Source organism: Aricia agestis, chromosome 10, assembly GCF_905147365.1.
Source record: "Aricia agestis chromosome 10, ilAriAges1.1, whole genome shotgun sequence".
NCBI classification, from domain to species: domain Eukaryota; kingdom Metazoa; phylum Arthropoda; class Insecta; order Lepidoptera; family Lycaenidae; genus Aricia; species Aricia agestis.
Window position 1 is genome coordinate 5770429 of NC_056415.1, and position 24746 is coordinate 5795174.

Here is a 24746-nt window from a genome sequence, read left to right on the forward strand (position 1 = left end):
GTTAGTTTAATTGCAATGTCAAGGAAAATCCGAAGGCTGAATTTTTGGCAAAGTGAAAATAAATAATTATTCATAACTATGAAAATAATTAATGATAAGGACGTAGCGGAAACATGGCGGAAAGTCTCAAAAGTCAAAACAGATTCTTTTATTGATGTTGCATATTATTGTCTTTGAAAGTTGTTATTTTGACTCATATAACAGCCTGTTATATATTTAACGGACCTCCATAGCAGGAATTAAATTTAACACCGTGTTAGGTGATTAGCGTAATAAAATAAAGCCCATTCATAAAATATAGCCCATTTATCGAGGAAGGCTATAGCCTTTCTCGATAAATGGGATATCTAATACTGAAAGAATTTTTCAAATCGGACCAGTAATTCCTGAGATTAGCGCGTTCAAATATAACACTTTTTTCCACACTTTCCTCTATTTCTTCGCCCTTATAAGTTTTAGCGCAATAAAATATAGCCTATAGACTTCCTCAATAAATGGGCTATCTAACACTAAAATATTTTTTTAAATCGGACCAGTAGTTCTTGAGATTAGCGCGTTTAAGTTAGCCCTTTTAAATAATTTTCCCCTTTTTTCCACATTTTCCACTATTTCTTCGCTCCTATTAGTCTTAGCGTAATAAAATATAGCCTATAGCCTTCCTCGATAAATGGGCTATCTAACACTGAAAGAATCGTCAAAACCCGTTGCGTAGTTTTAAAGATTAAAGGGAACAAAGGGACATGAAAGAAAAAAAGCGACTTTGTTTTATAATAAGTATAGTAGATGAATACAGTGCACGCAACTCCCTTGTGCCAAAATTCATTTATCGCGTAAAAACTGTACGTTTTTCCGGGATGAAAAGTAGCCTACGTCCTTTCCCGGGACTCAAAGTATCTCCATACCAAATTTCAGCAAAATAGGTTCAGCGGTTTGGGCGTGAAGAGGTAATAATATACAGTCACACTTTCGCATTTATATTATTAGTAAGTATGGATGTATTGATGTAAGTGTTTATGTTGTCTGTTTATCTGCCTGTTTTGTATTCACTCCTAAGCCTCTGGATTTTGATGAATATCAGATTCTGACTTCTGGAAAGGATGATAGGTTTATAACTGAAAAGTGCACAGTTTCTTAACTAGGAACAACGCGACAAAACCAAGAAGAACATGCGGGCAACATGTAGTCATAGTAATATCATACCAATTGTTTCTTTACACAACCCTTGTTAAAATATAAATTTTCTTTGTAAAAAATGATGTTCCGTTTGCTTAAGCCCTTTTGCTCGATCCCATTCGCAAAGGTATCTGAAAAATAGTAGTAGTTATTTTTATGATTAAATTAAAAGGGGAAATCCGTTTAGAAGTTACTCGATTAAAATAAATTGCAATAAGAAGATTTATTTCTTACAATTTTCCACGTAGTATAATATAGTTGAGCACTGTGAGCAAATTTTCCGTCGTTGTTATTAATTTGTTTTGATCGATAAAAAAGTTAAGCGTCATAACGGATATGGAGGCTGAGGTCAGCAGACGGTTAATTATTATTGTAGAACGAAGTAAAAAATATGTGTTGAATACCTACACTTTTTCTGTTTCAAATGATTCTATCGCAACTTGGGGCATTTCGTTCTGACCTTTTAAGACGCGGAAAATTTTAAGTTTGTGACCTGTAATCTAAGTATATAATATACGCGAGCGAAAAACTTTGGATCCCTTTTGACGAAAAATGCGGAAACGTAGGTGAATGAAATTTTGCATAGTTATAGTTTATATGGTGAAGGAGTGCATCGAGCTAATATTATTTTGAAATTATGCTTTTATCATACATTTTTTTAACAAATAAAACATTACACACACTAGGAGATTTCGATTGACACACGAATTGTACTCTTTTATTCATGGTTGAAGTCTGTTGTCAAATTGAAAATAGATTTAGATTTTTTAATGAATCTTAATTTTTTGTTTTTTGTTAGACAAGTATTACACGGCCAGTCTCTCATCATTTGAATTTATTAATCTGAGACTGTCGCAGGAATCATGTCTAAAAAATAATAAAGTAAATATTTTGACAACAGAATATCAATAGAAAAGCGTTGAAATTTGAAACTTATACTTTATTTAATTTTTTTATTTGAGGTCGAATTTCGACCTTTGAGCGATCTCTAGTATTTATAATTTATTCATTTTAAAACAGCGCTATAATATAATTTGTGTCATTCAAATTAATATTAAAGTCTACTACTTAACTTTGTTTTTGTGCCTATTTTCAGATATTAAGATGTTAAAATAGGGCTACATACTGCGCATGTTTCTAAATATGTAATAATTAAAAATTTAATAGTTAATGCAAATACTATAACCAAACCTAAGATCAGTTATTGTTTGACACCGCTTGAGATGAATATTGCAAAATCATATAAGGTTCAGCATTACTCATGAGTCATGTATGGAGCGCGCAAAGGCTCTTCCGATTGTGATGAAACTCGTCGACAGCTATTTGCCGAATCTTTGACATTGAACGAGGTAAGTGTCGTCTGAAGATCGTCGTTACGAAATAATAGAACAATGCCCGAGAATTGTAAAGCTCTGTTACCTTGATGATTTTGCACCAAGGTGATAAAAATTAAATATTTTGATAATAGTTAGATATATCTATAGCACCTACCTACAAGTACGAGAAGTTCGCATGATGTAAATTGAGAAATAGAGAGAGAAAGAGAGTGAGTATTAGGAAAAAGTAAATAATTTCATCATTGTAGCTCTCCTATTGTTAAATGTCAGTAAAAAATTAGAACTCGGCGAAACATGGCGGTAGCGGTCATTGACTCCCTATCAAAAACTTGTCATTTTCTATACAAAGCCGCGATTGACAACATCTGACACTTCAGTGTCAATCGCGGTTTATATGGAAAATGACAAGTTTTTGACAGGGAGTCAATGACCTCTACCGCCATGTTTCGCCGAGAACAGTATACATATTTTGTACTGAATAGTATTTTTATATAAGATTTTTTTATTGTATGTTTATAAATTAATAATAATTATATTATTCAATAAATACTTCTTGTTCTACTTCTTTTCTCCACCTTTTAGATTAATTAAATGACATTTGCATACTATTAATTTAGTTGAGTGATATGATCCTGTATTTTATTATGAAAACCATATTTTTGTACACCTAAAAAAATAAAATAAAAAAAAATACAACACACACAACGATTACATATTGTAGTTTACAGGAGCTCTACAAATCGGCGGACTTGATGCTTAGAACAGTTTCTTCCCGTCAACCTAACTTTTATAAATATAAGCCTAGCAAAAATCACAATAACCGATTTTTTTCTTATTACCCTACATAGCCTCCAAAACCTGAATGTGTTTGAAATCAAATTAGATATTATTTTAAAACTTTTTCCTCTACTTGGCCACTTCAATATGATTTATTAATGATTTATTTTTACAATGAGCTAAATATTATATTAGGTATATAATATTTAGCTCATTGTAAAAATATATACTTATAATTTATGGATTCGTTAGATCGATGAATAAAACGTTAATAGCTCTGAACGTATAATAATAATCGTTTTACGCTGATTCCGACTTATTAATTTAAGTGTTTCTAGAAAGTTCTATGGTCGTCATGTGATTTTAGATCGACAGATGATGACAATCACTCCTAGCTCCTTTTCAAACATGTAATGTACGAGAACACAAACACAGTGAATTATTAGTCAAATATTGCGTAGCCTGTTTATCGACTGCTTATACTGTACTATTATTATTATCATACATAAATATATTATGCATTATTTACTATTGCCTGTCGTGATTTCCAGGCGCGGTCGCAGCCTGAAATTTGGGGGGGGGGGGGGGGGGTCACTCAGTAGTCACTACACAATTTTTTGTTTTTCTGCGCCCTCGGACGGTTCTGGGTTCACAGCAGATGTCTAAGGTCGGGTGAAGTGGTGGTTAGGGGATAGCTAGAAATTTCCTTTTATTCTTTGGCAAGATTTTGAGATTTTTCAATTTTACCTTAGATTTTGGGGGGGGGGGGGTCATGTCCCCTGTGACCCCCCCTGTGACTTCGGACCACGCCTGGTGATTTCTCGTGCTGGGTAGTGGGTGATGAACTCGACGTCTCTGCTTTTTCTTTAAAATCGTGGAGTATCAAATTAAAATTGGTACTTACATCTTACAAACATTACGAGAACATCCTACCGATATTATAATTGCGATAGTCCGTTTGTTTGTTACCTTTTCAAACTCAAACCGCTGACCGATTTTACTGAAATTTTGGTAGGCGATACTTTGAGTCCCGGGAAAGGACATAGGATACTTTTTTCCCGAAAAATGTACGGTTCGGGCTCGGAGTTGCGGGCTAGTCGAATAACATACTACTATATACGAAATTAAAGAAACGTTAATTGTGAACGCATTTTACGAAGCTTTTTTCTTTCGTTAGTTAAAGTGACAGCTCGTTTACATAGTATAGTGATTATTGTTATTCTATTAATATATTTATACAGATAGGATTCTGGATGACTGACATCATAGCTACGCCGCATGGGTCTACGGCCTACGGGCTACGAGTCCTCTTGGCTTGATTTATAAGCGCGTTTTGGCCGTTACACCACGAGATCTCAAATGTATGTAACGATTTATTTAAATAGCGGCGCGGTTCGTCATTAGCCGCGTACTGACCAAGCGAGGCAGCCTCGCGAGGCAGCCTCGCGAGGCAGCCTCGCGAGGCAGTTGCTCGGTCGGTCAGGACGTGCCTAGTGAGCGCGGCAAACGTACCGAGGCGCCTTTGAGCATCGACAAAAACCGACAACGCTCGGCTCGGGCCGCGGCACGCTCGGGCGAGGTAACGCATGCGTTTCCCTCGGGCGAGGCACGTCCTGACCGACCGAGCAACTGCCTCTCGAGGCTGCTCGCTTGGTCAGTACGCGGCTATTTACATACATTTGCTTGTAAACTCGCGGTGTAGACGCGAAACCGCGCGTTCGCTTCGCTGCGTATAATAAATCCAGCTGTAAATGCTACACAAAGTCTTATTATTTAAATATTGTCTAAGTATATTATCAAGAAAAAATAACAAGTGACTGTGCTAGTTTGACAATTTGTAGCGCCTTGATTAAAAATGACAATTTTCATTGGGTTACCATCTAAAATTAACCCAAGATGGGAATTTATCTACGCTATTAAAATATGTATACGTAGGTATATATTCTCTTTGATTAGTGGTAGAGAACTAGAGATGCGATTATTCTTGAAAATTTAATTATAAAGCTCACAGCCAATGGGCATTGTCCCAAAAAAATCACATGTACTTTTTATTTATTTTTTTTCGTTAAAATAGGGTATTTTAAGAATATAAATTAAATAATTTTGAAATTCATTGGCTAGTTTTTTCTCAATAAATTTTTAAAGTTTCGCTCTGACGTCATCATAGGCGGACAATTGACCTCTGAGTATGTTTTAAATTTCCTTTCAATCTTATTTATAATGGCTGGTTCGTCAAATGCAAGTTCTCATTATGTGAAAGCTGATACGAGAAGCTTACCAAAAGTTCGAAACGTGATGTTGGTCGAATTTATTGCTAATTTAACGCCATTAAAGGTCAAACAAAGGTTAAACATATTTGTTCAAAAATATAAGTAACTAATGGGTATTTTTTTCGTTTAAATACAGAAAAACGATCGCTGACCTTATTCCTCGAAATGTTTTTGTAATGAGCAAAATTAAAAAAAAAATGGACAATCCCCATTGTTTATTCAATTATCATAATCCCTGCTGTAAACATTAAAATAATCCTAATGAAATATTATATTAAATGATTTAAATTGTTTTATATGTTTATTTCCTTTAAATAAATTCACGTTCAAATTATTTGTTCGGAATTCCACTGAATAGTCCAATGCTCTAGTTTCCATAACAATTTTCCGTTGATATTTCCATAACACGTAATCATAATTAAGTATTAATTGAGAAAACCGCGCACATGACGTCTGCAGTTAATGATACTATGCGATTGACGTTTACGATTTTACGTTTCGTACGTTTACGCAAAGGTAGGCCGCTCCCAGTTAAAAATCCGACCAAAATCCGATCTAATGTGTTATTTATCAGCATATTTTCAGAAACGTTCTTAAACGTCAAATAAAACTTACTACATATGTACTGCCTGTGCTGGTGCTGCCTTTATGGTAAAAACCATAAAGTTAATATACCTAACGGAATAGAGAAACAAAGGCCTGAGCAAGAGAGATGTCACTATCAGTAACACTGCGTGGTAAAAAGAGACGTGTGATACATGACAGCAGCACTCTTTTTTTGACGTCCAGTCGGCACGTGCCGCACGTTGACAATTTAATGTCATAGAAATCATGTTCAATCATGCTTGTGTAAGTGTATACGTACACATATTTTTACACACAGATGGAACCAATTTCGGTTTCGTTTGACGGCTCGAGATTGTTGCTCTATTCCGCTAGGTATATTAACTTTATGGTAAAAACATTGCAGTATATTTTGAAATGTAATAAATCTATGTTCAGTAATAAATGTAAATCTAAGAGAAACATTGTATATGTCACCGTAAGATTATAAACACCGCGAGATTGTAATATGACGAAGTGATGGATTGTAAACAAACAGTTTTCCGGTGATTTTAAATTAATTATTTCGTATTTAAAATAACTTCAATTACCTGAATATTTGATGTATAACATTGAATTAAATTTAGATATATTTAAAGTGCAGTTTGAATTATAAATTAGGTTAATTTTAATAACCGAACATTCAAACAGCACTTTAAATATATCTAAATTTTATTTTATGTAATACATCTCATACTATTTGGCATTGAAGTTATTTCAAATACGAAATAATTAATTTAACATCACCGGAAAACTGTTTGTTCACTTCGTCATATTACAATCTCGCGGTGTTTACAATCTTACGGTGACATATATATATACGATCCATGCAATTCGTTTTGAGATTTTCTTATAATAATTATTAATTGTACCTAATATCTTTGCGATGAGTTTTTGTCAATTGATTTCTTGTTTCGTCACATTTTACAAACTAATGAGTAATGATACAATTGTAGTAAAACCTATCTACTACGTTAAATCTCGAGTGCTCTCGATGAGAATTAATTAATTATTATGTTAATATCTTTCGCACACTCGTTACTTCTGGTAAATCCGTTTACATCCGTGCTGAGTGTTCACTGACATAATATTTACGTGTTAATTTCAGACATTTGACGTACGAGTCCACCGTTTTACTTATATTATCGTGTATATTTTGCCGAAACGTAGTATTCATGACAGTTCTCATTAAAAGTAAACGAATTTGATGGTCCAAAGGTCGTATACACAAAATGGCGTTCGACCAGTTCCAAAAGTTTTATTTGAACTAACAGTATCAAATATTTAAATAAGGAATGTGACCGCAACTACTGAAGATGAACGTATTTATACGTATGTGTGTACACGCGATTCAACGAAAGCCATGATCGATAACTTTGTCGATAGTTAATGGGCGTTTTTCGACTAGCCGGCCCGACACCCGCACCGGCCCCGGTGCCGGGGAGGCAAAAATGTATGCAAATGTATGGCATGCTTTTCCACTTACCGGCGCTGGCACCGTCGGCGGCAGCCGTCGCCGGGTCGGCACCGGGGTTGCAAGCTTCCCACCCAACTAATCTAGATGTGTTGTGTACGATTTGTAGTCGTTGCCTATGTGTGCGTGTGTGCACTCCCCTAGGGCAGCCAATTTTTAGCACTTACTAACAATTTTTTGTTACCTTTTAAGCATCGCGATAAAGGTTGAAAATAAAGTATTTTTGTTTACTTCATTTGTATGTAAAATTATAAAGTAGATAATATAGACTTTATCAAAAATAAAGTAGGATACGTTATCATAAATAATGGTTGGCAACCCTACATTCACTGGCCACCGGCGTAAACCGGTGAGTGGAATAACGAAGCCCCGGCGCCGGGCCGGTGCCGTGCCGGTGCCCGGTCATCGTTGGGCCGGTACCGGCTAATCGAAAAACGCCCATTACGGCAGCAATTACTAACTGAAAAAAATACCGAACGTATAATATAACCTCCTCCTTTATGAAAAACGGTCAATGACTGCTTCAGTTAACTCGTGGAAATATTTTTAACTTTTTATTCATATTGTTAAAATTGTTTACCAACAAAGATGAGAAGGTAAAAAGCTAATATTTTTTAATACCAACGTCTGTATTATGATTGTGACGTTGGATCGTTAGACTACAATCGTCATGGGTAAATCCCAGCCAAATTGATCATTCCAGTTTTTGTAAAACGAAAAAAATTGAGGTCATTATTTTCTACCGTCGTAATAATATAAATTATTATAATGTTATTTTATAATGTACGATGATTTTTATACCTTTGCAAATGTTATTGACATATTGTTTAAAGTTAATTAATGGTCTTATGACGTGCACAGAATGAGGTAGAAGTAAAAGTATTTTGTTTTGAAAGTAGAAATTGGATGGACGTAAAATAAGGTAAAACAAAAACATAACAAATGTTTGTTGTTGTGTTTTTAAAAATGTTACCCCAAGGAAGTTAACCTCATCACTAGTAAAACTCTTTTTTCAGGCGGGTGGAGCTGAGGGAAAACCCAAGTATATAAGTATAAACTTTTGAGATAATATACCATAGTACTATTATACCTAAATGGGAAAGTGTGTCTGTCTGTCTGTTACCTCTTCACGCCCAAACCACTTAACCGATTTGGCTGAAATTTGGTATGGAGATACTTTGAGCCCCGAAAAAGGACATAGAATACTTTTGATCCCGGAAAAATCTACGGTTCCCGCGCGTAAACGATTTTGGCGCAACGGAGTTGTGGGCGTCAGTTTCTATCTAACATAATATTATAATTTTATAATGTAACGTCGTAATAGCCAGGGAGCTTTAAAACAAAATTTGTTTTGATTACTATCAAGCAAATTTTTTGTAAGTAGCTTCATTTTGATAAGACAAACAACATTTTTATCTGCGAAAAATCTTGAAGGTGGTAGCTAACAAAGATAGAAAGGATTTCATATTTTGATTTGATGGTCCTAAAATATGGAATGTTCTATTTGTAGGACAATGTTACTCTTAAATTATATAACTATTAACCTACCAACACACAAAAAATCAGCTGGTTAGGGTTCCATTTTAGGGTTCTGTAATCAACAAAACTTGGTTGACTACCGCGGTACCCTAAAACGGAACCCTAACCAGCTGATTTTTTGTCCTACAAATATAACAATCCATATTTTAGGACCATCAAATCAAAGTATGAAATACTTTCTATCTCTGTTAGCTACCACTTTCAAGATTTTTCGCATATTAAAAATATGTTGTTTGTCTTATCAAAATGAAGCTACTCACAAAAAATTTGCTTTATAGTAATCGAAAAAAATTGTTCTAGGGCTCCGTAACTATAACATTTTTATTGGATAAAAACTTTCGATAAGTAAGAAATGTACTAAATATGTACTTAATGTGTTTGGGAAACCTCGTTAGGCGCACGACTGCCTGATCTGAATTGCTTGTGTAATATAAATAACATAAAGATCATGAGAGAGCTTCGACAAGGTGAAAGAAAAAAACAACTCGCGAAGCCTTGTAACGTTTACTATTTACAATCTCCAGAAATTACAGAATTCATTTTTTTACCTAGGCAACTTATACAAAAAGGTAAAGGTAACGATGAAAGCAAATTTTTTTGTTATGGGCAAGCGTCCCCGCATCATGAATTTTTCCATACAAAAGTTTAAAAAGTTACTCTTTCAGCGCTGCTGCTTTTACACGAACTCTATATAGGAGACCCGTACACACCCTAAAGTATTATCACTTAGTTTTGTAAGACACCTGCGGGGCTAAAATGGTCGCTTTGGAGAATCACAATTAGAATCATGATATGATTCATTTTTTTAAACTCGCAAAATGCAAGTCTGCTTGCAATTCATGTCTACAACTCGACAAGTCTTTAAATGAACGTGTCGAAAAAAGGAACTAAGGCTGCCATCATACAAAAACGTCATTTTTGACAGTTCTCCTTTACGAGCAGCGCCACCGCCCACGTTCATATTTAACCTTGTCGCACTGTAGTAATTCTTACTAATTTGACTTGCTTTTTTGCTGAATTGATTGAGAGGAATTGCTAAATGTGACCATTTTAGCCCTGCTGGCAGAGTTGCGGTAGGTTCTATCGTACCCGCTAATCTGCCTTAAACGAGGAGAGGAGCACTATAGGGTTTTAGTGGGTAGACGCGCCAGCAGCGCCGGTACCAGCGCCCTAGGGGCTAGGAGATAATATTTCTTCGGCATCCAAGGTGCTGGTAGTGCTAAGCTTGCGCTGTTTTGCTGGAACTTGGATTGACACGCTACCTCGTGTCTACATTATGATTTATGATCCTAACTAATATTATAAATGCGAATGTGTGTATGTCTGTCAATGTGGTACTTTATGGTAAGTATATACTTGTTAACTTTTTGCTGCATTACATAAATTCATGTTTCATTCGAAAAGGTTGCGGTAATAAAGAACGATTTTTTTATGTCAAGAAGGAATTAGTTTGACATTTTTTCCGAACCTAACTCCTAATTCGTAATTTGAATCATGTGAGTAAAATACTGTGACAGTCATCTCATTAAAAAATGAAGGCCGAAAATAATCATGCATCGCCATTCGCCGAAATGGGAATCCAATGAGTATCGCACCAAATAAGTGTGGGAAGTTGTTGTATTAATATAATATAGTTGGACAAACACAAGGTTACAATACAACTGCAATATTTTCACGCTAGACCGCTCTGCCCCCCTAGACAAGTGGCAAAACGCTAACGCTAGCGCTAACGCTAACGCTACAAAATATATGGATTTGACATTAGTATTCGCTTGTCTAGGGGGGCAGGGCAGTACCAGCCATAAAGTTAATATACCTAGATATTAACTTTATGACACCAGCACAGACAGTAAACAAAAAATTTTGTCCAACATTTGATGACGTTTCTGTCAATGTTCTGATATTATGACGTGCGTGCAACATGTCGGATTTTAGTCGGATTATTTACTGTATGTGCTAGTACCTTAGCATTCCTCTGTTCCGACCTGCTGCGTAATATTCCCAATTACTGTCTCTCGTAAAACGGAAACTCAAAGGAAACCCCTTGGAGTTTATAGACTGTCGGAAAATGCCGTATTCGCTACCATCGCAAAAATATGTGCATTGTGCAGGAAACATAGGTAATAGGTATCAAAGTGATGATTATAATAAATGGGAAAAATAGCGAGAACAGTTGTTTTTCGAGATTTCTCAGAGAACCTACGAGTACCTATGCAGAGTCATACTATAGAAGTTTACAATCATAACTATATTAATTTATTACTAGCTATTTGACCTAGCTTTGCTCGGTATTCAATTGAAAACGAATAAAATGACATTTCCTAAAATGATTCCTAGCTAGATCGATTTATCGCCCCCGAAACCCCCTATATACTAAATTTCATGAAAATCGTTGTAGTCTATTCCGAGTAGCCTATTCATATAAGATTTGTGTTAGTTACGCTTTAGGCCAGGTTCACACGTCATTGTCCTACACGTTTCCTGCACGTTATTTTGCAGTATACGTCTTAACCGTTTCCGTGCGGATGTCACCGATAGGCATCATGGCTAGCTTTTCTGTATGGCGGGTGACGCCCGAGAGGAGATAAAATGTTTACCTGTAAAACTATGATGAAATTACATTTTTCAGAGATTTCCCCTCAATGAAAGTAGCTTTATTTGTCACGTATTTTACGTGTACAGTGTTAGTTTTAGGTATTGCATAAAAACTTACACTTCAGGAGTCCTAAACATTTTATAAATATATGACGCCAACACCAGCAAAATCTCACATCAACATAATTTATTCTTATAACTAACTTGCAGCCCGCCCCTGCTTCGCACGGGTATGAAACAAACATTTCTATAGTTGGTGGTGTTATTAACCCGGCGTGAGTGTGGTAAGATGGTAGTCTTAGTGTGTACCCACTAAAAAATTGTGAGTGCTCCGCTTTCACTCCACTATCGAGTAAAAGAGTTTTCAATGCGAACTACCCTGCCAAAATGAACCTTTATTCAAATGGATGTATTTGGATAATCCACGAATAAAAAACTAAGGAAACGTAACTCCTATACTTCAACCGTTTTGAATTTGGTTCCTTTTCGCAGACTAAAATATGACAATAGCTATGAAACACTTACGCTCAAATTTACGAAAAAAAGCCGTTCACAATAATTATTGTCACTTGTATAATTACACAAAATTATAAGTATTCGGGTCTCTTTTTGCATAAAGTATGCATGTATTCTGGTTTCTTTTTGTAGCTCGTGGAACAATTTTTTTGACGCAGTTACTCTTTCTTAGTTTTTATTATTCGTGGAATACATCATTTCCTTTTTTGATTTGATTTGTTGAATTCAGATATTTCATTCAAAAACTACCACTTAAACAACGTTTATTTCTTTATAAAATGCTATAAAAAGTAGATACATTTTTTGGCGTTATACATGACTAGCATGTAATATCCCGTTCTACAATAAAACGAAAATAAATTGATCAATATAGCCAAAGGTTTACAACACCTGATAAAAATAAGTTACTTACCTTCCATTTCTGTTTGTACACGTAAATAATCACTTTTAAATACTTGAAATGAACTATAATTCCGTTCACGTTTGCTTTTGGGTCGCTACTAAAAGAAAAACAATTGGAAACAGACGAAACAGCGATAAATTACAATCCCTGGCTGGTGGCGCCCGAGAGGAGATATCAAAGTTCCTGGCGGTAGGCGCCTCAGAGGAGATACGAAATATTTGTTCGCAGCCAGGCGCGTGAAATTGCCAAAAATGACACCGCACTGAATCGGTTAACGAATAAATAGTGGATGCATACAATGTGTATAGAACCATTCACACGTTGAATTGTACTGCACGATTTGTTGCAGTACATCGGTGTATAAATTTTGAGACGTATACTGCAAAAAAACGTGTAGGATTGTGCTGTGTGAACCAAGTCTTAACGTCAATTCAGACCGCAACGCGACGAGGCGAAGCGAGGCGCGGAGCGGCATAAATTTGTATGGATTTGACAGATTTGCAAGACATCTCACGTAGCTGAAAACTGTCAAATCCATAGAAATTTAGAAATGCATCTACGCATCACGTTGCGGTCTGAATCAACCCTAAGACAGTAGTATGTACGTGCAAGCTTCGTATGAGCTCCGTGCGTGCAAGTGTCTTCCTGACTTCGACGTGAAAGGGAAATTCGAGGTGAGGTGGTTAATTCTCAACTCCCTGTCCACTGCTGCTATTGCTTGATATGAACACGCGAAAAATATTATGTGGCACAAACAACTATTTTGCCAAAAGTGCCGTTATTCAAAATATCACAAGCACAACCGGTCATAACTAAGTCGTGATAAATTACTTTTGGTTTATTTATGGGTATAATACTTAATATAATTAATCATAATTTATGAGTAACGGATGGAACGGTACCAATGAGTCTGTGCTGTACGTCGTACGCTTTACCTACTGCTACAGAATTTATTAACTTTCGGTAATAAACACACAAAAATGTCTAGAACTCTACAGCGTTATAATATTATATTGTTCGTACTCTGCGTTTTGGTTTAAAGTAATTAAATTAAATTATTATATATTAATTAAATAAAAATATATGTAATCATAAATGTTTAGTGAGTAGCGGTCTATTGTTTCTGAATTAATTTTCTCCACGCTGATGTCAGAACTCAGATGACATTTAAGCTCCGACTCCGCGCCCCTCGGACACAATAGACATAACAACCGGAGCTCGCTTTTAGAATGGCTGGTATAGATATTTTTGTAGACTAGAGATCGCCCAGTGGTCGAAATTCGACCTTACTTGCAACGACATTAGGACTACTACCTATATTTTGTAAAAAATATTGACTTCATCATAGTTTTTTTCAATTCTTGTCTCTGGGACTCAGCTGCTCTCAGACTGGCCGTTTAAGCATTGTGTAATAGTATCTAAAATTAAATAAAAAAAACAATAATCCATTTTCAATTTGTCAACTTGTTGTCAACAGACTTCAACCATAAATAAAAGAGTATAATTCGTATGTATAGGCTTGTCACTCAAAAATCTGTCATTTTTCCTAGTAGTAGTGTCGTAGTGTGTGTAACGTTTTATTTGTTAAAATATATATGATAAAAGCATCGTTTTTATATAATATTAGCTCGATGCACTCCTTCACCATATAAACTATAACTGTGCGAAATTTCATGCACCTACGTTTCCCCATTTTTAGGGTTCCGTACCTCAAAAGGAAAAAACGGAACCCTTATAGGATCACTTTGTTGTCCGTCTGTCCGTCCGTCCGTCTGTCAAGACCCTTTTTCTCAGGAACGCGTGGAGGTATGAAGCTGAAATTTATATCAATTACTCAGGTCTACTGTCCCTTGAAGCTGTGAAAAAATCAAACTTCTAAGCCAACGCAATCAAAAGATACAGCCGTTTATGCCGCAAATTTTCGACACTTGCAAGGGAATCAAAACCTACAGGGTGCTTCCCGTGAACTCAGAATCTTGAAATTTGGTACGAAGCAACGTCTTATAGCATAGATAAAGGAAAAATTACGAAAACCATAAATTTTTAGTTACATCACATAATATATTTTTTTTAATAATTTTAAACTTACTACCCATTTCCTCATAAACGCGTAGAGGTATTAAATTGAAATTCATACCAAATACTCAGGTCTATAATACCTTTAAGCTGTAACAAAATCAAACTTCTATGTCAACGCAATCAAAAGAAACAGCAATTTAAGCTGCATATTTTGAAACTCGCAAGTACTCGCAAGGGAATCAAAACCTAAAGGGTACTTCCAGTCGACCTAGAATCTTGAAATTTGGCATGAAGCAACGTTTTATAGCACACATAAAGGAAAAATTCCGAAAACCTTAAATTTTTAGTTACATTACAAAATATATATTTTTAATAAATATAAACTTATTACTTTTTTCCTCATGAACGCGTAGAGCTATTACTTAAACGATAAAGAGATCTTTGTCTTAAATTTATGCTCCTCCATCTTTCCCCATTGTAATGTTATGAATTTCATTTTGCAATAAAAATACCATAGTTATGACTCGATTGTCGTAATGAACGAACTTTGTAAACCTTGCAGGTTTGTACGGAACCCTCGGTGCGCGAGTCCGACTCGCACTTGGCCGGTTTTTTCGTAAAAAGGGTTACAAAGTTTTTCTCTCACGTATTAATATATAGATACCTATTTCGGTATTTAGTATTAATTCGATCGATTGAATTCCGATGAAAAACCTTTACACTACTATTTTCCTTTGCACACGCGATCGCGAACACGTCGTGATATTGATCATCGTGTTTTATTTCTGCTAATAACACGTTTATAGAACCGGGTATTTTCCCAAGATGATATTAATTGAGAATAAAAACAAATAACATACTCGTTTTTTCACCAAGAAAGGAAACTTGAGTATTCGTGTATAACTTCCTAGTCATTTTGACAGAACTAACCTGCCTTCACACGACCTGATTGTGTCGTTTTACAAAAAGTTTTACAGTACAACGTACAAAGTAACTCTCTTGAATAAGGTTTTTTAATGTTTAATATTAAAAAATTACTGTAATTTTTTCACGCTAGTTCGCAGCCCCAGCTAAGCTGGGCAGTAAACAAAAAGTTTTCACGTATTGCCTAATAGCTATGTCCACACTATGCGTTTTCGTCTTCAATTTTAGTCATCTTCTTTCATTCAACTTTCGTTTTGGCGCATTCAATAATTGAATGCGTCAACGAACGCTACCCCAACATTGTCATTTTTGTTTTTTGATACGGTCAGAGGGCATGCATCGCGGGCATACCTCACGTTCGCTGTTGACTGAGCTTTAACGCATGCCCTTGACGAACAGAAAAAGGCACAGTGTGGACAAAGCTATTATATTGACTGTCTCGGGTTGATACTGAACGTCGCGCGCCTTCAATCTAATTGTCAAAATAAACTTTTCAATAAAATTGAAACATGATATCGACAATACAATTGATCATCTAGGGACCGGCTAATTGAACGCTTAAATGTCAATTCCATACATTTTTGATCGGCGGCGCGGGCGATTCAATAAAAAGCGATTTAAACAAAACGTGTTGGCGAGGAGCTTTGTTTTCTGATTGGTTTCGCTCTCCTCACTATTCACATTTTTCACTAAAGAAATTGTCGCAAGGTTTTACATTTGAATTGACAAAATGTGTGTATAATTTAAAAACGAATTAAATAAATTATAATTTACAAGTTTAACCCCCGATTGCTAACACGAAGTTATACGGCGGATTCATAATGTATGTAGTCTTTTAACGTAATCCATATTAATATAATAAAATATGCGAAAATGTGTCTGTCTGTTTACGCTTTACGCCCAAACCGGTAAAAACCGCTGAACCGATTTTGCTGAAATTTGGTATGGAGATACTTTGAGTCCCGGGAAAGGACATAGGATACTTTTCATCCGGAAAAATTTACGGTTCTTCGCAATTAACGACTTTTGGCGCAACGGAGTTTCGGGCGTCATCTAATAGTATTTTAATAACCTTATGAGGATATCCAGTTATCGTTATGCCTTCCTCGCCATTGTTTTTTTTTTATGAAATAAGGGGGCAAACGAGCAAACGGGTCACCTGATGGAAAGCAACTTCCGTCGCCCATGGACACTCGCAGCATCAGAAGAGCTGCATGCATGTGCGTTGCCGGCCTTTTAAGAGGGAATAGGGGAGGGTAGGGAAGGGAAGGGAATAGGGGAGGGTATGGAAAAAATAGGGTAGGGGATCGGGCCTCCGGTAAACTCACTCACTCGGCGAAACACAGCGCAAGCGCTGTTTCACGCCGGTTTTCTGTGAGAGCGTGGTATTTATCCGGTCGAGCCGGCCCATTCGTGCCGAAGCATGGCTCTCCCACGTATAAAACTAGTACAAACGATTGACTAAATTGAGATCCAATAACCATAAAGTTTGTAAAATAAGTATGTTGATGGACATGTTATGGCGTGGGTAGGCGGGAATTCCTACATCCACGACCATTCTATAACATACAATATAATTAATAGTATTATAACGCTATTAAAAGTTCGGAAGGTCACTTCGGTAAAGGATTTGGATCTCAATTGTCCCACTAAATTCGTAGATTGATTGTAAAGTTGTCTCATCATAACTTTTTCAATCTTAGTATGGCATGAAAATTGGCCTCCAGGCTCCCAGATCAGAAGCGTAACGGGCCTCGAAGGCCCCCTAGAATGAGTAAAGATTCCATACAAAAGAAAAAAAAGGCGCGATGCGCAGGAAAACCTTACGCATCACGGAACGTTCTAGGATGACCTGCCTTTTCTTTTTTTTGTGCGACATTGAACAAAAATTTGCTATCGGAAAAGGGTTTTTTATATCTCAGAAATGAAGGTGTTTCCGGTTTATCGCATTGCATAATATTAAGTAAAAACGGAACTACATCGGATATCGTTCACATGTAGCTCGCACGCGTACGGTAGCGGATCTATTAAACATAATTTCGTAAACCAGGGTTACTGCCAAGGAGACGACTATGTGCGTCGTAGAATTATATTGTAAATAAAGCACTATTAGTATTTGCTCGCCGGAGCTAAGTGGCTGGGCTGACGCGATCAACATGCTTTTTGTCGTGTATACAGTTTTTAGAAGCATCGAGAAGGACCCCATGGACTTTGGACGAATAAACTGGAAAGTCATTTTCAATGAAAACAATATTTGCTAATGGTGTTGATATTAGTTTTTACAAAAAATACAGATCATCTTGTAAATGATAATTGATAACTATCCAAAATCATTACAAATATTGCCGTACCTTTTTTTTTTTTCACGCAGAGAAATGCATTAACGCATTCGACGCAGGGGATGGGGACTCCCGCTGCGGATATGTGGGGCTCATCGCGGGGAAGATGGTATGTGCCGCGACCCTACCCACTAAAACTCTGCGACGCTCCTCTCGCCACCCAAGACGAAGCCACGGGCACGACACACCCACCACAACTCCGTCAGTGGTCGTCCGACCTTTATCAGACCACACTCATTTGGGGGCGCTTCTCGCCCCGCAGGCCGACAGAGGCCCCACTTGGGGCTTGCTTGGACCCGCCCTCTCTGGTGTCACGATGCACGGAGCGTTTTGTGCATCGTGACCCACTCTGGGACTCGAATTTGATGACGGCGTCCCCACGCCGCCACCACGAGTACCCCGGCTAGGGTGGATCATTGTGCTGGCGTCGCGCACGTCTCCGCCTTAGCCGCCTCCCTTTCCCTGCTGCGTTCGGCCTCCTCCTTGGCAGCCATAACCTCCTGGGCGAAGGTGTCAACTGCCGTCCACGCGGTCTCGCTACTCAGCATTGCACGAATGATAGCTGGTAGCGAGAGGTCCTGTCCAATTGCGGCCACGAGGGCCGCACGCTGTCCTGTCCATGAGGGACAGACCATCACAGTGTGTTCGGCCGTGTCCCTTTCGTCGCCACAATGATGACACCTAGTGTCATTCTCTCTCCTCACTATCTCACACAGGTACCGACCAAAACAGCCGTGCCCGGTCAGCACCTGTGTCAGACGGAAGGAGAGTGCGCCGTATGTCCGGGTGATCCACTCTTTCAGGAGCGGGCGTATGGCCGTTATTAGGGCAACGCTCACCTGCGGAAATATTGCCGTACCTACTAAAAGTACACTCATGTAATTAAAAACAATTAAAAATGACGCTATCCTAGTTTAAGTTATGTAACATTTTTTAACTGCTATATTTCTACATGTTTATGAAAACCGATACAACTCTGTTCGGTGACAAAAGTGGATGACATATTTTTAGGTTAAATTTAGAATGTCAAAAAGAGGATATTACAACTGTACAGTTCGGCAAAGCTGTTTATGAACGTGACGAGAAAAGGAACTAACGCTTCTATCATACAAGAACGTCATTTTTGACAGTTCTCCTTTACCAGCAGCGCCCATTGACATCATTGACATATCTATATAAGGACCCTGAGCCATGTAAGGCCATGTTCCTTTGAAGGCCAACTGTTAAAAATTCGTAGTTATCGTCATGTTAGCACATATTCTTTCTACTACACACTTAGATCCATCAAACTTATGGCCATAAACGGGGCGGCAACTCGATCGCGCCGCAATTGTGGCAGTGAGATCTCACTGTTTGTAGACTTTGGTTGTCGAGGTTATAATTGTAATTTCCGCACCCTGAAAAACTTTATTTTTTAGCTACATAACCTATATCTATCTCAAATTTAATTACAGAGCATTGTCGTATAGGTATATATGTATAGTACTAATAAAAGAAAATCTACTAATGCCTTGATTTAAGTTAAAATATTGGTAATGTTCCTAGGAAGGCCGGTGGTTCCTTATAAGGCCCAACCAAAGATTTGATAGTTGGCCTTGCTAGGGAACATGAACTTTACAAGGAACATCTAAAAATCATTAACATATAAACAGTTAGTTTTAGTTATAAAATATGCGTACCGTAAGAATTAAAATAATACTGTTTTTTATAACATCTTTACTTATTAAGATTATTAAACTTATACACGCATATTGAACATTTTGGCCTTATTAAGAACGGGCCCATAAGAAGGCCATTTAAGATTTTAAAAAAATTGATTGCATTATAAAACGCATTGGTAATTAGTTATAAGATGTCAATGTGATACTCATTAATACTATTTTTTAAGAATTTCCATTAATATACTCTTAGTTAAAAGATGATGTTCAAGCAATGTTTGTTATAGTTTTTTTAAATGATACAAATATGTTGAACATTTAATGTGTTGCTTAATTGAAAGAAATTATAATGTCGTTTTAGTAAAAGCAAATAAATAAATACTTGTAACTCTATTTTCAAGTTAAACGACTGATGTATAATATTGGCCTTGTTTGGAGCTGTGTTCCTTGCAAGGCCATTTGGAAGAGCTTTACAAAACTTAAGTTTATTAAATGGCTATTGAAGCTAGGTTAAAAAGAGATTTATAACATGATACCTTATTAAACAGAGCATTACTTGATAATTTGTTTTCTTAATTTATTTAGTTAATAAACTTATAACAATCATTTTCCCGTTAGAGTGGCCTTACATGGTTCAGGGTCCTTATTATTAATACGTGAGCCAAAAACTTTGTACTTATCCCTTTTGACGAAAAATGGGGAAACGTAGGTGAATTAAATTTTGCACAGTTATAGTTTATATTCTGAAGGAGTGCATCGAGTTAATATTATTTTGAAATTATGCTTTTATCATACATTTTTTAACAAATAAAACATTACACACACTACAACACACACACACAAGGAAAAATGACAGATTTTTGAGTGACAAGCCTATACATACGATTTATACTCTTTTATTTATGGTTGAAGTCTGTTGACAACAAGGTGACAAATTGAAAATGGATTATAGTTTTTTTTATTGAATCTTAGATACTATTAGACAATGCTTACACATCCAGCCAGTTGAAAAAAATATGATAAAGTCAATATTATTTTTTTTACAAAATATAGGTAGTAGTTTAATGTGGTTGAAACTAAGGTCGAATTTCGACCATTGGGCGATCTCTAGTTCATATAAAGCCTTGTCGATCTTAAAGTTTTGTAGCATAAGTATGTAGACTAAAACCGTTCTCAAAAATGTAAAAATTTTGCATTTGAGTTTAAAAATTACCCAAGAGGACAATTTTGTCTCGCATTGATTTAAAATTTAAAACATCATTATAATGATGTCTGGATATTACTTCCGAATGATTCTAAGTATGTAGCTAATATTTACGATCAGGTGCAAAATAACCTGTCACGTCTTCAACAGTTATGAGATCAGATTCATTCAAATAATGAATACTGGTGACAGGTACATTATACTTCGATGCAGCAAATCCATACCTACTTATTAATATTATCTTATAGTTGCATTATTCTTGCAACACACTCCCTAAAGGTGGGTACTGACCAGCGTTACGAGGTGTAATGTAACTTATTAATTGAAGACGTGAGTGGAAGAATCGAACAAGTAACATATCGTAACATACGGATAATAACTCATTTTTTCCCTTATTATTTTAATAAAACTTGTGACTTACCTACTTCATAACCAAGCTAATATATCTGGCTACACATATAATCCAAAAATTTTCTATTTCAAATATTTTTTCCGGCTTCAATTAAAACAAAAAAAACGGGAAGTTTTTTCATGTTACTTACCCTATTTATCCACTCACGTCTTGAATTATAGCGAGCATTCGTGCAGTCAGTACGTCGTATAACGTGTTACCGGTGCGATTAGTACACAGCGAGCAATAAGTTACGTTACAGCTCGTAACGTTGGTCAGTACCCATCTTAAAGTTTATCCGTAATTTTATCCATAGTATAGTTATAGTAACCAAGTGTTGTAAAAATCGGTTACTACTATAGATAAAATTTGGGTCCCGAGAAAAGGAGACTTACGATGAACAATTTCTACGTGAACGAAGTGGCGGGAAACGTCTAGTATATTGTAAATTTTATTATTTATAAAGTTCTAGATGGATAAGGATTGTCTTGCTTCTCATGATCCGCACATAAAAGTGAGCATAATATAATAATATCCATTCATCACACACTCGAGATGCGGCGATAATGCGTTTACTTCAGTGGAATAAAACGATGGAATTTTTAGACCTTGCTGGAATTTACGAGTTAAGGTACCAGTTGAAAGCCTACATGAAGTTGCAGCAGACGTGTCGTCGCGACACGCAATTTCTATGATTTTTTTTAAATGAAATAAAGGGGCAAACGAGCAAACGGGTCACCTGATGGAAAGCAACTTCCGTCGCCCATGGACACTCGCAGCATCAGAAGAGCTGCAAGTTCGTTTCCGGCCTTTTAAGAGGGAACAGGGTAATAGGGGAGGGTAAGGAAGGAAAGGGAAGGGAATATAGGGGAGAGTAGAGAACGGAAGGGAAGGGAATAGGGGAGGGTAGGGAAGGGAGTAGGGTAGGAGATTGAGCCTCCGGTAAACTCACTCACTTGGCGAAACACAGCGCAAGCGCTGTTTCACGCCGGCTTTCTGTGAGAACGTGGTATTTCTCCGGTCGAGCCGGCCCATTCGTGTCGAAGCATGGCTCTCCCACGTATAAATGTGTCGCTAGCTTCGTGTCGTTAGCTGCGCAGGGTATTTCATAGAAATACATACTAAACCAGTAGTGTCGCGACGACATGTCTTCTGCGGTTGCTTCATGTCGTCCAAGTTTGTTTTAAAATTTGAGTACATTAAACCGTCGACGTAAATTGACAAGTGTTAGCACGATTGCGTCCGCGACTGTTAAAAGTTTATCGACATTGTGCGAGGACGAAACACTTAGAGCAAACAATTGAAAAATTCATAGAGACGTAGATAATAGTTAAGGTTTAAAGTGGATGTAGTCAGCTATACTTCGATCGCGGATTCCAGGAAATGCTATTGTATTCTATTGTTGTCGCGATCACCGGTGCTCTTATGGGGCTTGAAGAGTTAAGTTTGAGAGTTCATTCTTCATCATCATCATCATCATATCAGCCTATAGTCGTCCACTGCTGGACATAGGCCTCTCTCAATGAACGCCAAGATGACCGATCTCTTAGTTCATTCTTCAGTTGCGAAGAATTCTTTTTAAAGTGTTTATGACAATAATAAGACTCTTTTTCTATACTTTATAGCGTTTGTTATTAGATATTCATACAATTGAGTATAAGTCCTTAAGTTCATGAAAAAAGGCGTCGCTTAGCCTTAAGAAATCTATTGCTACAAAAAGCATGAGTATGAATAGATATAATTTTCTTTTGAATAAAAACATATTTTATTTATTTATTTCTAATGAATTACATATACATTTTAAGGTATGTCTTTAAAATAATGGTAAGAAATTCAAAAAATTTGATAACATTGGAACGTCATATATAAGACATCAACGACAGTAAGGCTGCTTTTAGTTACAGCCTTAAAATTATGTTGATATTTGATAGCTAAGGACGAAAGGTTTGATCACCATAATTATAAACACGTGAGCACGGTAGGTTTTTGTGTATTTTTTTTTATGAGATAAGGGGGCAAACGAGCAAACGGGTCACCTGATGGAAAGCTACTTCCGTCGCCCATGGACACTCGCAGCATCAGAAGAGCTGCAGGTGCGTTGCCGGCCTATTAAGAGGGAATAGGGAAGGGTAAGGATGGGAAGGGAAGGCAAGGGAATAGGGTAGGGTAGGGAATAGGGGATTGGGCCTCCGGTAAACTCACTCACTCGGCGAAACACAGCGCAAGCGCTGTTTCACGCCGGTTTTCTGTGAGAACGTGGTATTTCTCCGGTCGAGCCGGCCCATTCGTGCCGATATTTATATTTATATAAATATTTACGCTTTAATTCTCATCATAATGTATGCATGAATATATAATTCATGTCTTTTAATTAAATCATAATAATTATGGTATTTTAATAATATAATAATCAGAATTTGTTTTGAAGAATAGAAAAGAGATTTAAATTTTCCTAAAATAATGGACACTTACATTTAGATACCCTTCGACTATAGCTGTAGGTTGCTCATACGTCGTTTAATCTTATTATAATAAGCGAATATGTATGTAAATAATTAATACCTTTTTAGGTATATGTATAAGGTATGATAATTTTATTTCTGTAGTTCGAAATGAACTTATTTATCACACGGGCTCAAAGTCCGATCTTACGGAATTCGACGCACTGCACAAGAAATATGCGCTTTACTTTAAATCCACTTCCTAATTGTTATGGATCCAGTTCTATAACTATACTTATTACTAGTCAATGCCTGGAATTCCGTTGCGCAGAATTACTTTATCGTGCGGGTACCGTACATTCTTTTGGGATGAAAAATATCCTATGTCCTTTCTCGAGACTCAAAGTATCTCCATACCAAAATTCAGCAAAATAAAAAATAAATAGAATAACATTTATTAGACACTACATAAAATTCAAGTGAGGTGAAGCGCCTGCTACCCTATATAGGTTAGGAAACCTGTAGTTAGAGCTAGCAGTCTCTTTTCCCCTAAATACAGAACAAACAATTTTTATACAGTATTAGCGTTCCTTAAGACGGGGATTAATCTCAATCCAAAACGATAACTTTGCACACAACCAAAGACCAAGCGTATACGCATCGCAATGAGATTCATTTTAGCTTAGCCTAAAACTGAAGTCACTCGAGCGGATTTTCTCTATTTTTCATGTTTATTTTTAAATTTCTTTGGAAATAAACATTAAGAAACATAATTGTTCGGTTAAAGAATTTTTAATATATATTTACTAACAATTTATTCAAATAAAATGTATAATTATCCTAGTTAATACTTATATTTCGATGAAATATTTTTATCGGAGGTGAGTTTGTAAATTAATTATAGCCAAAGTATTAAGTTTTATTAAAATGTTTCTGGTTTAAGGTATTTTGAATATTGTGCTTTATATCTCATATTTTTAACACTTCGTTATTATATTGGAACTAGGTAAACCGGGAGTCACGGAATAACAAATTAGGGTTTATCCTCGCCTTAAGGCCCTGTATTCCCAAAAACGGACGATT